At 43.3% G+C, this 14644-nt stretch overlaps 1 protein-coding gene and 1 non-coding gene across 7 annotated transcripts in view; both read right to left on the reverse strand.

Moving 5' to 3' along the window:
- TUFT1 (tuftelin 1) overlaps window positions 1–14644 on the reverse strand; it is a 48922-nt gene that overhangs the window by 33368 nt on the left and 910 nt on the right. The window lies entirely within an intron of this gene.
- Window positions 11717–11821, reverse strand: LOC125913787 (U6 spliceosomal RNA). Its single transcript, XR_007455086.1, has one exon. It is a non-coding gene; the product is annotated as a U6 spliceosomal RNA (small nuclear RNA).

Below are 14644 nucleotides of genomic sequence, written 5' to 3' on the forward strand. Positions count from 1 at the left end.
TGAGCAGGGGAGGGGCTGAGAGAGAGGGAGACACAGAATCCAAAGTAGGCCCCAGGCTCTGAGCTGTCAGCACAGAGCCCAATGCAGGGCTCAAATTCACAAACCGTGAGATCATGACCTGAGCCGAAGTCGGACGGTTAACCGACTGAGCCACCCAGGTGCCCCTTTTTTAAATTTTTTAAAAAAGAAATACCCAGACCCAGGTGCTTCCACTAGAGAATTCTACCAAATATGTAAAAAATTAGCACTAATTCTACATAATCTCTTTTCAGATTAAAAAAGACTTTATTAAAAATGTATTTATTCAGAGAGAGAGAGTGTGCAAGTGTGTGTGAGAATGAGAGGGGCAGAGAGAGACAGAGAGAGAGAGAGAGAGAGAGAGAGAGAGAGAGAATCCCCAACAGGGTCCACACCACCAGTGCACAGCCTGATATGAGGCTCAATCCCCTGAACCGTGAGATCATGACCTGAGCCAAAATCAAGAGTTGGATGCTCAACAGACTGAGCCACACAGGCGCCCATAATCTCAACCAGAAAACAGAAGAGGAGAAAACCCTTTCCAATTCAGTTCATGAAGCTGGTCTTACTCTGGTACCAAAACCAGACAAAGACCATTTTATTATTATGTGTTTCTTTGTTTTATTTAGTTTGAGAGAGACAGAGAGTGAGCATGTGAGCAGGGGAAAAGGATGGCAGGGGGGATAGAGGAAGAGGAAGAGGGAGAGGGAGGGACGGAGGAAGAGGGAGAGGGAGGGACGGAGAGAGAGGGAGAGGGAGAGGGAGAGGGAGAGGGAGAGGGAGAGGGAGAGGGAGAGAATCTCAAGCAGGTTCCACACGGAGCAACACAGGGCTAGATCCCACGACCCTGGGATCATGACCTGAGCCAAAATCGAGTCGGACACTCAACTGACTGAGTCACCCAGGTGGCCCAACAAAATTTTTTTTTTTTAAAGACAGAAAAGAAAACACTACAGACTAATATCTCTCATGAACATAAAAAATTCTATTTTCTTTTCTTTTTTTAATGTTTATTTAATTTTGAGAGAGAGAGAGAGAAACAGTGTGAGTGGGCAAGGGGCAGATTCTTTTTCCCTTTAATATTTCATCTTTAATTTCCATCACACTAAACAGTCTTCAAAATTGGCTTTTAATGGCCACCAGTACTCCATTGAATAGATTAAACTAATTAAACTTAGGTATTCAACCTAAGCCCCTTTCCCTGCTCTCCCTTTTGTAGATTACTGTCAAATTCTCTTTTTATTTCTTATATATTTATTTTTGTATTTTAGAAAATATATTTATTTTGACAGAATGAGATGATATACAACAGTGCCTAGATCACCCCCAAATTTACTGCCTGGTCCATGACCCCTCAAGCCCAACTGACTTTCTCTCTTCTTTGCAGAAAAAGAATCGTATTTGGAACAGTTAGACCTGGGCTCAAACACTGACTCTGGCTTTTATTTGTTGTGTGTATTGATTTATTCTCCCTTAGCCTTAGTGTATTCATTGGTAAGATGGACAGTATGATGCTTAAGTGAAAACACAGTGACTAAAACATGTAGATACACAAAAGTGTCAGTTCCTCAAAATTTGACATAATGCTCCTCTTCAAAATATTTTCCATAAGCATACGCTAATAAGTTAAAGTACAACTTCTACCTTGCACTGTATACAAGTATCAGTTTCAAGTGGATTGCAGATTTAAATGTAAAGAGCAAAACTAAAATTTTGCAAAGGCAAACCTTTTTAATGTTTATTTCTTTTTGAGAGTGAGAGAGACACAGAATAAGAGGATATCCAAATGGTCAATAAACATATGAAAAGGGTTCTGTCTCATCAGTCATCATCAACAAAGAATTAGAAATTAAAATCACAAGGCAATAATACTACAAAATACCCATCAGAATGACTACAAATGAAAATAAAAAATAAACATTGGGGGCTATGGAACAGAACTCTTATACACTGATGGCAGGATTGCTCATTACCATAATCTCTTTGGAAATATCTACCAAAGATGAACATTTGCAAACCCTATAATTCCTAGTTATCTACCCAACAGAAATGCATACCTATGTTCCCCCCACCACCCGCCCAAAAAAATTCTCATAAAAAAATGATGCTAGAATGTTCACAGTAGCATTTTTCATAGTAGCCCCAAATTAGAAATTATCCAAATGTTCAAGAATACAATGAATAGGGGCACCTAGCTCAGTTGTAGGGCACGCAACTTTTTTTTTTTCTTTTGAGAGAGAGAGAGCGAGACAGCATGTGAAAGCAAGGGAGCAGGGGAGGGGCAGAGGGAGAGAATCTTAAGCAGGGTCCAAGCTCAGCACAGAGCCTGATACACATAGGGCTTCACGGTGGGGGGTATGGGGTGGGGACTCGATCTCATGACTGAAAGATCATGACCTGAGCTGAAATCAAGAGTAAGCCACTCAGGCACCCCAGGGCATGCAACTGTTAACCTCAGGGTCGTGAGTTTGGGCCCCATGAAGGTATAGAGATTATAAACATACATATATAAAACCACATTTTATTTTTAAGATTTTATTTATTTTTATTTTTTTGAGGAGGGGGCGGGCAGAGAGAAAGGGAGAGAGAACCTCAAGAAGGCTCCATGCTCAGCACAGAGCCTGAGGTGAAGCTTGATCCCACGACCCTGGAATCATGACCTGAGCAAAAAATCAAGAGTTGGATGCTTAATTGACTGAGCCACCCAGGCGCCCCTAAAGATTTTAAAGTAATCTTTACACCCAAAGTGGGGCCAGAACTCACAACCCCGAGATCAAGAGTCACATGCTTTTCTGATGAAGCCTGCCAGGCACCCTTAAAACCACATTTAAAAAAAAAAAAAAAAGTAGAATGGACAAATTAATTGTGGTATAGTCATGCAATGGAACAGTATATAGCCATGAAAAAGAATGAACTACTGTACATGCAATATGGATAAATGTCACAGAAATGTTAAGCAAAAGAATTCCAACACAAAATGTGTTCCACTTATAAATGATTCCACTTATATAAAAAGTATCAAAACAAGCAAACCTAATATATGCTTTAGAAGTCACAGTAGTGGTTACCCCCAAAGGATGGGGGTAGGTAACAACTAGAAGGGGGAAATGACTAGAAGCAGGAGCTTCTGTGGTGCTGGTAATGATTTGTTTCTTGATCTGAATGTGGGATAGAGGAATGTGTCCAGTTTGTGAAATTACTTGACTGTACATTTATGATCTATGCACTTTTCTGTATATATGTCATCATTAAATAAAATCTTTAAAAAGGATTAAAACTCCTCATGGTATTAAATCCCCTCAGGATTAGGCCTATCATTATCTATACCACATAACATGTGGACATCGCCCACTATCCTACCTGTACCCTACACTCTGATTATCCCAAACTTTCCTGATCCAGTTGTATCCAAATCTACATCTCTTTTGTTGACGAGTCTTCCAATGTAATACATGTTTCACCACCCCATAAATGCACATGTTGTTTTCTCTTTCCAGGTCCCTTCCCCTCCCTTTCCTCTTTGGAGAATTCCCAGCCCGGGCATCCTTTCTCTAAGGGTTTTACCCCAGCACTCCTCAGTCAGAGCCTCTCCCTGCACCCACTGCACCCTATACTACACTATAACACTGACCTCATTTCTTTATAACTACTTATTTATGCAACTTCCCCAGTAAAATCATAAGCTCCTTGAAGACATGGCTAGCTTATTTAGCACAGTGCCTGGCTTAGAGTAGGTTCTCAAAAAATACACACTGAGGAGTGCCTGCGTGGCTCAGTCGGTTAAGCATCGACTCTTGAGTTTAGCTCAGGTCATGATCTCACAGTTTGTGAGTTTGAGTCCATCGGGCCCTGTGCTGATAGCACAGAGCCTGCTTGAGATTCAATGTAGCCAGTCCAAATAGAGATGTTCTGTACAAAGACACAGTACATAAAGATCAAATAATTTCTTTTTATGCTGATCACTTGTTGGAAGGATAACCTTTGCCTATACTGGGCTAGACAAAATCTATTATTCGAAAAAAATTTTAATGTAAAATTTAAAAATACAGGAAAGATGCTCAACCTCACCAGTAATCAGGGAAATGTAAGTTAAAACAATGAGTTATCGGGACACCTAGTCGGCTTAGTTGATTAAGAATCTGACTTCGGCTCAGGTCATGATCTCTCGGTTTGTGAGGTGGAGCCCCCAGTCAGGCTCTGTGCTGACAGCTCAGAACCTGGAGCCTGCTTCTGATTCTGTGTCTCCTCCTCTCTCTGCCCCTCCCCTGCTTGCCCTCTGTTTCTCTCTGTCTCTCTCTCTCTCAGAAATAAACACTTAAAAATTTTTTTAAAAACAAACAAAACAATGAGTTATCTTTGGAGAGAATTTCATTAGACTCACATATTTAAGAAGGGTGAGAGGAAGCATGCAGAGGTATTGTTCATGCCAGCATTGTTTGTAATGGCTAACCACTGACAACAGCCCAGATGGTCCACTGATAAGAACATGGATGAATAAACTCTGGCGTATTAGAACAATGAACTAGTATTCAGTTGTGAAAATAACTGAACTACAGCTTCATGCATCGACATGAATGAATGATGCATGAATCTCCAAATTAATGTAAGTTTAAAATTAAGCTACAGAAGGAGCACCTGACTGGCTCAGTCGGAGGAGCACAGGAGTCTTGATGTTAGAGTCATGAGTTCAAGCCCCACACTGGGTGTAGATACTTAAATAAATAAATAAATAAATAAATAAACAAACAAACAAACTTAAGGGATGCCTGGGTGGCTCAGTTGGTTAAGCAACCGATTCTTGATTTCGGCTTACGTCATGATTTCACGGTTAATGAGATTGAGCCATGTGATGGGCTCGTGGAGGCTGCTTGGGATTCTGTCACCCTCTCTCTGTGTCCCTCCCCTGCTCTCGCTTTCTCTCTGTCTCTCTCTCACAATTAAAAAATAAACTTAAAAAAAAAAAACTATAGAACACAGACAATACCATGAATGTAAAGTTCAGAACATGCCAAGCCAAGCACTATATCACTTGTGCATGTGGGAAAAGTATAACAAAAAGCAAGGAAATAAACACAAAATTCAAAACAGCGATCACTTCTGTGAAGGAAGCAGAGGGTTATGAACTAGGAGGGATCCCAGGGGCTTCAGAAAGATCGGTAATGTTCTATTTCTTAAACTGAGAGTTCAGTGCACAGCTGTCCATTTTATTGCTTATGCTTTAAAACTTCCCATACATACAAGCCTTCTTTCTTGCTTTTCATAAAGCAATGTACTTTTCTTCATGTAAATCCTGCAGAAATATCATATTTAGACCAACAGATTGGCAAATATTAAAGATCCTGATAATATCCAGGATTGGTGAGGGTGCAGAGAAAAAAAGTAATCTCATATATTGTTAGAGTGTAAGTTTATACAAGTATTTTTGGGAGTTAATTTGGCAATATTAATGAAAAGTGTTTGTATATTTTGTAAGCCCTTTGACCCAGTAATGCCACTTTTAGGAATATGCTCTATGAGGGACATCTGGGTGGCTCACTTGGTTAAGTGTCCGACTCTTGATTTTGGCTTAGGTCATGATTTTACAGTTCATGAGATCAAGTCCCAAGTCAGGCTCCCGCACTGGCATCCCAGAGCCTGCTTGCGATTCTCTCTCTTCGTTCTCTGCCCTTCTCTCTCTCTCTCTCTCTCTCTCCCCCCTCCTTCTCCCCCCCAATCAATAAACAAACATTTTAAAAAAAGGAATATGTTCTATGAAAATCCACACACATTTGTCCCAAGATATATGTGTAAAACTGTTGACTATGATACTGTTTACAAATAGTTACAAACTGGAAACTGCATAAGTACCCTCTAGTAGAAAAGTATGGATAAAGTATCATCCATACTCCGGAATACTACACTGCTGACAAATAAACTTCTATGAACTGACAGAAAATGATCTTCAAGATAGTACAGAAAAAAGCAAGTCGGCAATTCATAAAAAAAATGACTTCTTATTTATTTAACTACATAATATGTACATTCACAGTAATTGCCAATTCCTATATATAACAATTACTATGTACTGAGCCCTACTGGCCTCTATTCTAAGGGCTTTATATATATTAACTCATGTAATCCTCACTATAAAACTAGATGGTAAATATTATTATCAACATTCTCCTTTTATGGATGAGAAAACTGAAGCACAGACATTAAGTATCTTGCCTAAGGCCATATACCTCGTAAGGGACAGAGCCAGGATCCAAACCCAGGCCCTGTGGCTCTAGAGTCCTTGCTCCCAACCACCATGCCACAGAGCATTTCCAGAATACAAGTACATGGGAAAAGCACTGCGTTTACACACATTAAACGAGAGACGGACAGGGGAGTAAAGGGACCTTCAGTCCATACTTGCACAGTGTTTTAAACTTTAGCAACAAAAATGTATTTGTGCAGCACCAGTCTCATATGTAAATGAAGAGAAGGCAAGAAAAAGTGCTAAACTTGGAGTTGGAGGTGGGGTCTGAGTCCAACTGACACCTATTAATCCTTGAGCAAATCACTTTATCTCTCAGGGCCTCAGTTTTCTATCTGCAAAATAGAGGTGATAATAACCTACCCTGCCTACGCTTAAGGCAGGGTAGGTAGATATGTAAGATAGTGTGAAAGTGCTTTCCAAACCATAAATCACTTCACAAAAGTGAGACAGCATTACTTTTCTGAGGAGCCCCGGGGAGGGTGGGGGAGCCCAATTGTCTAAATGAAGCCCGTGAACAAATCTAGATTTCTCTCTGGCACCTCAAGCCCCCAGAACCGGAGAATCCAGTCTGCAAGGCCACGAACCTCAACCCACAGCCCCAGCCCAGAGGCCAGGAGGAAAACCCGGCCCCTCTCTGTCTGGCGCCTTTGGTTGTCTTCTGGAGCCAGAGTAATCTCAGGGCTGTGAGCAGGTTCCGGGGAGCTGGAGGAATGCCCCAAAATGTCTAGCAGGGTAGTCCCACTGGGGACTCCCTGAAAGTCACAACAGAAGTAGAGCCTTCTTCTCTAGAGAAAAAGAAACAGGTAATCACAAGGTAAGCAGCCTCTAACCTCATAAACATTCTTGGGGAGAAGCCCAGCCACCTCCAAATTACAGGCAGCCTCTCACCTCTGTTCAAACAAATCTCCAGCTGTGAGTCACTCCTCAGTTCGGGGAGGGGATAAACACATAGCTGAGGGGTTAGAGATCAAGACACTGGGGAGAAATGATAAGAAATGATAAGGGCTCCTGATATCTAGGCTCCTGTGGAAAGGGGCAGATCTGTCCAAGATCTGTGGATCTATGGGAAAATAAGCTTCCCCTGCTCCCACTCCCCAGGCTGCTCTGGCGGCCACGAGAGATGGGTGGCAGGTGATGGTCAGGGTCTTTCCAGGAGGAAGTAAGCACAGTGGAGATCATCCCTGAGCTGGAAACCAGCATCCTCAATACGTCTGCACTCTATAAACCACTCCCCCATCACCTGGTCCTTCAGTCCTGTCCCCTCTCCCACCTGAAATGTATGTGGTCTCTCAAACCACTGCAGGTTTGGACCTCACGGTTCCCCTCTGAGAAATGGGAATAGCCAGCCACTTAAACATGGGTTCCCAAGAGGCCAGGACAAGGAAAGACCCGAAATGTCAAAGAGGGCCAGATGGGGGTGGTTGGGGCCTCCCCTCTCTTGGCTGAGGCTCCCAAGCCCCTCCACTAAGAGGTATGTGGCAGCCTTGGTCCTGCCTTCTACAGGGCTCTCAAGCTCAGAAATGGCCTTCTGTTGAGTATGACACAAAGAATTATTCTCGCTCCTCCCCACAGATTAGCCAACAAAACAGGTGTCTGCCTTTTGTCTGGCTACCTGCCCAGAGGCATGGGCTGGACAAGCACTATGCAGAGGGCTAATGGGGTGATTGGGAGGTGAAACGAGAAAAAGGATTTAGGGTGGACCCTAAACAGGGCAGCCCTTCTCATCACCCGGACACCCGGCACAGGGAACCACTGTGGCCTAAGAGGCCTAACAGTGAGTGTGTACAAGGAGGGAGGTGGGCTCCTGAATGCCCAACTCTGAAGGAGATACCCTTTTGCTGAGCCAGTCTCTTTTCAGGAAACCCGCTAGGGGTTCAGCCAGCCTGGAATGAAGGGGCAGTTCCTCAGCGCCCCCTCCCCTCACTTTTCATTTTGTCATTTTTTTGCTTTTGTGCCCCCAGATCCTAGAAGACCATTTCCTTTTTCTTCCTTCATCTACCCATCCCCATCGTACCCTATATTTCTTCTCCTCTTCCTGCCTCTGCTGGCCAGGCTTAAATCTAGGCCACCAGCCTCCTTGGCACATACCTCTTCCCCTAACTAAACCTCCCCACCCCGAGGAAACAAAGGTATTTCACAACTCTGCATTGTGACCCAAAGAGGCATGTACCATAATTACCAGCAGGCGGGGAAGCTCATCTCACATTCTCTGAGCACATGTGTCTGGAACCGAAACCATCTGGGTGAACACCCCACCTCCCACCCCAGAAAAATATGGCAAACGCTGGCACTAAATGCCAGGTGATTGGGTAAGCCTCCTATTCCAGATCCCCTGGTAGAGCTCAGAATTCCCCAAATTCCTGGCAGGCTTGGAGACGTGAGCTATAGTGCTCTGGAAAGTAAGAATCTGGCAATGAATGGGGAGTTGGAATGGTGTGAGGAGGAATTTACAGACTGAGATTGGGCCAGGTGTCAGGAGTGGAAGCAACAGGCGGCCACCAAACTTGAAAGGTTCCTCTGCCCGGGAGCTTCTTCCCCGCCCTGGTGTCAGAGAGACAGGGTCTTCACCATTTTAGACTTTATTCATTCCTTTGGAGTAAGCATCAATGACTCCAGTGGAATCCTCTTTCAAAATGCAAATATTCTGACCCAGCAATTCTACTCCTAGGTATGTCTCTCCAAGAGAATTTAAAATATATTTACTTACAAAAATGTGTAAGTAAATGTTCACAACAGCATTAGTCATCATAGACAAAAAGCAGAAACTACCCAAGTGTCTACCAACATTTATCCATGAAGAACATATCTGAAAATATATCCATACAAGGGAATATTATTCAGCTATAAAAAGGAATGAGGGGCACCTGGGTAGCTCAGTCGGTTGAGTGTCTGACTTTGGCCCAGGTCATGATCCTGTACTTTGTGGGTTCAAGCCCCGCATCGGGCTCTGTGCTGACAGCTCAGAGCCTAGAGCCTGGAGCCCGCTTCGGATTCTGTGTCTCCCTCTCTCTATGCCCCTTCCCCACTCTGTCTCTCTCTCTCTCCCCAAAATAAATAAACACTAAAAAAAATTATTAAAAAAAAAAAGGAATGAAGTACGGATTCATGTTACAACATGGATCGACCATAAAAACATCATGCTAATTGAAAGAAGCCAGTCACAAAGGATCACATATTATATGATTACATTTACATAAAATACCTACAACAGGAAATCTCAGACAAAGAAAGGAGACTAGAGCTGAAGGGGTTGGGAGAGAATGGAGAGTGACTGCTAATGGATCAGGATTTCTTTATAGGTAAAGAGAATGTTCTAAAATTGATTGTGTTGATGACTGTATAACTCAGTAAATATACGAAAAGCCACTGAATTGTACATTTTAAATAGGTTATTTGTGCAGTCCATGAGTTATACCTAATTAAAGTGGTTACAGAAAAATTAGGCCCATATTAAGCCTTCAATAAATCACAACTTTAGTTTAAAAAAAAAATTTTTTTTTTTTTTTTTTAAAGGAATGGAGCTCAGGAAAGACTTTGGTATTAAACTAACTCAGATTCTGAGATCCTAAATTAGGCATAACACCTAGTCCAGGGTAAAGACAAAGGTTCAGACTGTAGGTGATGAAAAAATTCCAAATCCACCCAGGCATTGAGAGAAACTCTCTAGCCAAGATTGATCAAGACAAAAAAATTAGAGAAGATGAAAATAATACAAATATTCTAAGGAAGGGTAACACTGATAGATTACTTAAAATCCTCTTACCAAGGGGCCCAGAGCATCATAGGACACCAGCTGCCTGAGCCATGAGTCAGAAAAAGAAGGAGGAGGAAAGGGACCTAGAGCAGGATGCCAAGATACAAACGCTGACCATCACTCGTCTAAAACCTGTCCTAGCTGACTTGGTGCTAGCAAAGGTTACTCTGGGTAAGAGAGTAGTTACACTACTACAGGCCCCTTCGCATCCTTAAGACCCTCCACTGGTACAAGAAAGGGGAAAGGAACAGATAAGAATAAATATTAACATAATGAGAAGGAGCAAACCTTGACCAGACCAGAAAGTTCTCAGACTCTCCCTCCATCCCTTGGGCAGGGGTCTCATGAGAGGCTAATACAGTCTCCTCTAAGCCATTAAGTAGAGCAAGCAGAAAATAACAGCCAACATCTGAGCACTTACCATGTGCCAGGCCTTGTGCTTAATGTTTCACATGCATTATCTTATTTAATCCTTATAACAACCTAATGAAGAGGGTGAAATTATTATCCCCACTTTACAGATGAAGAAACCAAGATGCAAGAGATTAAGTAATTTACCGAAGTGATCTTGGGCAAGACAAACATCAAAGCCCTGACTCCAGCCCACTATAAGGTCAGATTCCCAGGACCAGGCTCTTAACCACAATGCTATTAACAGAAATCATAGTTTAGCCAAAAATTGTTATGTAAATACACTGGGAGGATGGGAGAAGGGAAAGGGAACGTGTAAGGAGTGGGAGCATAAACTTTTCTAGAATTCCTACAGCAGGAAGTCAACAGACGTCTAAAACTGACAAATCAAGAAGTATCACTATAAGCATATTATTTAGAAACAAGGGGGGTAAACCCCAACAAAAGAGATAAGAGTTGAAAGTGGCTACTTCCATGGGGCAGGGCTTGGGGTAGGAACCTGCCTGCTATGTTCTTTTAAAAAGCCTTTTGACATTATTAGATCTTTTAGAAATCATGAACATATATTCCTTTGATTGAAAAATGATTTAAAAAGAAAAAGAAAGAAACCGAGATCATTCGAACCGAAGTCTAATGTAGTGAACATCTGCTGTTTTTTTGTTTTTTAATCTTTATTTTTTTTTGAGAGAGAGACAGAGTGTGAGCAGGGGAGGAGCTGAGGGGAGGGAGACACTGAATCAGAAGCAGGCTCCAGGCCCTGAGCTGTCAGCACAGAGCCCGACGCGGGGCCCAAACTCACAAACCGTGAGATCATGACCTGAGCCGAAGTCAGATGCTTAACTGACTGAGCCACCCAGGCGCCCCTGAACATCTGCTGATTTTGCCACACAGTTTCCATCCTCCTCTACTGATAACAGCACTTGGGCTTTGCTTTGGAGAACCTCTCTCCTTTCCTGGGTAAGCTGGTGCACCTGTCCGTCAAGGACCTCCATAATGCCCTGGCCAAGGCAGGTGAGGGGCCAATGATGCCCTCTCCTTGGGATCTTGGGCAGAACTGCAAAAAGGTCTGGAACCAATTCAACCAACTGTAGAAACCCTCCATTAGTTCCTTCCACTTATACAGACCCAGAGTCACGCTTTTTTTTTTTTTTTTTAACTGAAGTACAGTTGACACACAATGTTCTATTAGTTTCAGGTGTACAACATAGTGATTTGACAACTCCATATAATATGCTGTGCTCACCACAGTGTAGCTACCATGTGTCACCATACAATGCTATTATAACACCACCACACACAGGGAACACTTCACCAATTTGCATGTCACACTCGCACAGGGGCCATGCTCATCTTCTCTGTAGTGTACCAATTTTAGTACATGTGCTGCCAATGTGAACAGCCTTGGTTCACATTTTTTTAATGTTTATTTATTTATTTATTTATTTAAATTTTTTTTTAACGTTTATTTATTTTTGAGACAGAGAGAGACAGAGCATGAGCAGGGGAGGGTCAGAGGGAGGGAGACACAGAATCCGAAACAGGCTCGAGGCTCTGAGCTGTCAGCACAGAGCCCGACGCGGGGCTCAAACTCACGGGCTGTGAGATCATGACCTGGGCCAAAGTCGGCCGCTCAACCAACTGAGCCACCCAGGCGCCCCTTAATGTTTATTTTTGAGAGAGAGAGCAGGGGAGGGACAGAGAGAGAGGGAGACACGGAATCCGAAGCAGGCTCCAGGCTCTGAGCTGTCCGCACAGGACTGGCATGGGGCTTGAACTCGCCAACTGTGAGATCATGACCTGAACCAAAGTCAGACGCTTAACCAACTGAGCCACCCAGGTGCCCCTGGTTCACACTTTTTAAGCTTTCCCTTAATTTCTGTGAGCTGCCCATTTCCTTCTAATAAATTCCTCTTCTGCTTAAGTTAGCTGGATAGTCTCTGTTGCTTACAACCAAAGGAACTTAATGCGAATGTCTAATAAAAATGTCTGAGGTTTGTTTGTGCTTCTCCTTGTCAGCATAACTCACTACAGTGGCTTGCAAGCTTCTCTGACCTAAAACAAATTTTACCTGAAGATCTAATAAGCAGACACACACATATATATAATGTGTATACATACATATAACTGAAACTAAACTTTTGCCAAAAATGTCCGCTGTTAACACTGTGATAGCACTAATTCTATTTCTTTTTCTTAAAGGACCTTATTTAGTTTAGAGAATTTTTAGATTTACAACAAAATCAGCCAGAACATACAGAGATTTTTCATATACCCCCTGCCCCAACATATGCATAGCTTTCTCCATTATCTATATCATTCACTGGAATGGTACTTCTTTTTTTTTAAACCAAGGATGAACCTACACTGACACAACATAATCACCAAAAGTCCACCGTTCCCCTCAGGGCTCACTCAAGTAAAGTGAATGCCGTACATTCTGTGGGTTAGGACAAAAGGATAAAGACTTCTATCACAGAGTGTTTTCACTGCCCCCCAAAAATCCTCTGTGCTCTATTCATCTCCCCTCTATGCTCAAAACTCCGGGCAACCACTGAATTTTTTGTTGTTGTCTCCACAGTTTTGCCTGTTCCAGAATGTCATCTAGTTGGAATCTACTTATTTGCTAATGCTCGGGTCCAACCCCCTAAGTTGATTTCAGGCCTACTGGTCATAGTGGCGATCTGCAGTTTGAAAACCACTGGCTCACTGCACCTGCTCCGTCTGCCTCCAACAACGACAATCCAGAGTGCATTAGCCATGCTTCCATGTCCAAGTGTGATGCACGAGGCACACAGCCTGGCTGGTCGGGAAACACCAACAGAGTCCCAGGGTCCTGACTCACACTAGGACACACTAGTTGGTTAAGTTGTCTACACTGCTGACACAAGGAGTCACATCCATTCATTTATATACTCATCCACTCACTTTGCACATGCACTGAGCACTCACTCGATGGTGTGAACATACACTACAGCCTCCTGGTGACTGTCCAGAGCAGTAAATTCTAGCTTCAGGCTGGCTCAGAGGAGAGGAATCCCAAGACAAAGCCTGTCCCCGACTGATTGTTTACTACTGCCTCCCCCTCCGTAAGAGCTCAGGAATGTCTCCAAGAACAGATACAGGCAATGGTCATTTCATTCACACCTTTGAAGTAAAATACCTCTCAAGTCCAGCCTAGGAAAAAAGAATAAAGGGAATTTCTGTCTCCCCTTGTTCTAGAAGTTTCTGATTAGCCTCAAACTAATCCATGGCTGGAAACTGACTGAATTCCTTGCTCACTATTTTCCTACTGACTCTTTCTTTCTATCCCTCGAGGCAAGCAAGAAAATATCAAAGGACAAAAGAATACGTCAAAATCATTCTGAACAGTACCAACATCTTGGTCTTAAAATCTTTCTGGATCTCTTTTTCACAGCAAGCAAAAAGAAGCCCAGCACACCCCTTTCCTTTATTTTCCTCATACTCTTTCTCCCTGCCTCAACCATTCCAAAACAGTGAGCAAGAGAATGGAGTAGGACTTGGGGTTGACACAATAGATCCATTTCTTCCCTATCTCTTGAGTTCCATAGCTGGGGGAGTAAGAAACTACAGACAATGAGGGACTGGGCTTGGGCAGTAGCCAGACCTGAAATATGGCAGAAATACTAACGGACTGGACAGAAACGGAGAGGGGACTGGGAACACAACTGATGGTCTGTACTTGAGATGAGAAACTATTCTAGGTAATTGTTCTGTGAGGAAGAGCCATAATCCAGGGGCCTTAGCTCCCCAGGGGGCATGCTGGGAGTGGAAGGGAGCAAGGGAAACAGATACAGAGTGGAGGGAGGAGGAATGGAGGGATACAAACTCCCCATCACCTCGGCTCCATTTCACTCTCACCCACAATAGCTTGAAAAATGGATGGAACAGTACACACCCGTTCTGGGTCAAGTTCCCTAGCAAAGCCTAGAAACATTCAGACACAAGTTACCCTCCTCGGTCTGTGAAGAGGGAAAATCATATGGTCACCCGAGTGAGGAGAAGAATAGGGACCGGGAGCCAAGGGGGTGAGGGCAGCAAGACAGATGTGTTAGCCCTGGGGAACGCCCCTCTCTCCCCCACCCTCACTTCTCCGGAAGCCCTCGCGTGGGTCACGACCCTTCCCTTCTCAGCCTAGGTTCTAGCATCTCCCTCATTCCGGAGCCTGGAAGCTGGACACGGAAACAACGTGAATAAAACAG

The sequence above is a fragment of the Panthera uncia genome (assembly GCF_023721935.1).
Source record: "Panthera uncia isolate 11264 chromosome C1 unlocalized genomic scaffold, Puncia_PCG_1.0 HiC_scaffold_4, whole genome shotgun sequence".
Taxonomy (NCBI): Eukaryota; Metazoa; Chordata; class Mammalia; order Carnivora; family Felidae; genus Panthera; species Panthera uncia.